This window comes from Chenopodium album, chromosome 13 (assembly GCF_948465745.1).
Source record: "Chenopodium album chromosome 13, dcCheAlbu1.1, whole genome shotgun sequence".
NCBI lineage: Eukaryota > Viridiplantae > Streptophyta > Magnoliopsida > Caryophyllales > Amaranthaceae > Chenopodium > Chenopodium album.
Genome location: NC_137846.1, coordinates 16734812 through 16735956, shown reverse-complemented (window position 1 = coordinate 16735956; position 1145 = coordinate 16734812). Strand labels below are relative to the sequence as shown.

General features: G+C 40.1%; 1 pseudogene; it reads right to left on the bottom strand.

Annotated features, from left to right (window-relative positions):
• Nucleotides 1-558: 558 nt before the first annotated feature.
• LOC145577241 (small nucleolar RNA R71) lies at nucleotides 559-656 on the bottom strand (annotated as a pseudogene).
• Between the last annotated feature and the right edge of the window lie 489 nt (nucleotides 657-1145).

Sequence of the window (1145 nt, the reverse complement as noted above, 5' to 3'; positions counted from 1 at the left end):
TCTGTTAGGCTACATTTGTAGTCGTACTACTAATATTTTCTTTGAGATTGTATGCGTAGATATAGTGTTTGTTCTATATTGCCTTTCAATCTGGAAATTAAAAGGACAATCACGAAGTTGAGAGTTGCTAGACGTTCTCCAAGGCAAGAATAAGAGCAAGTCATCATGGGAGATAACCAAAGAGTGACATTAAAGGAGTTTGGAGTTCTGGAAGCCTATAGTTATTAGATTAGGATTGCTCTACCTACGGCTTTGGCAACGACTTTGAGATTAGACCGGCGATGATTACCTTAATAGAAAGGCGTCAATTTAGTGGTGCAAAGCATGAAAGTCCCCTTAACCATCTTAAGAAATTTGAGAAGTATTGAAACACTATCAAAGTTTGTGGGGTTTCTCAAAAGTTTATTCGCCTTAAGCTTTTCCGTTTTTCTCTCATTGGACGTGCATTGGAGTGGTTGGACAAGGAGGTGAAACCAAACTCCTTGAGGACATGGGATAAGGTGACGAAAGGGTTTTTTATCTCGGTTTTATTCTCAAAAGAAAATGGCCAAGGCAAGGGCTCTCATTCAAAGCTTCAAGCAAAAATCCAATGAAAGTCTTTATGAGGCATAGGAGAGGTACAAGGAATATCAAAGAGAGTGCCCGCACCATGGGATCCCTACTTATCAAGTTATCCAAATCTTGTATGGCAGTCTAAGTGTTAGAATCCAATACCTTTTGATGTATTAGATTCCCTTTAGATGATTTCTTAGAGTTTAGTTTATGTTTTCTATGCTTGAGGTCCTATTATTGTGTTGCTGCCAGTTCAGTGTTCACTAGGGATTCTCATTGTAATCAAATTAAAGCTCTTTAGAGGGTGAATGATTAATGAAATCTTAAGCCTTCTACTAAGTATTGCCTTGCTTTTATGCTTGTTTATTGTTAGACCTTTATAGATATTGTGTCTTACTTGCATATTAGCTCCCCTCCAAACCAACTTGACGCACTAAGAACTCGTGGTTCGAACGTGCTTGTGCCCGCATTGAAGTATCGGCCGTCACAAGCCCCGACCCGCACTCCGTCACCCAAATAGACGAGAATTCTCCTGTGATTAATTGCCCGCTTGTGTTGCTTTGTGCTCACAAGCCCCTCTTCTGCTTAAGGCT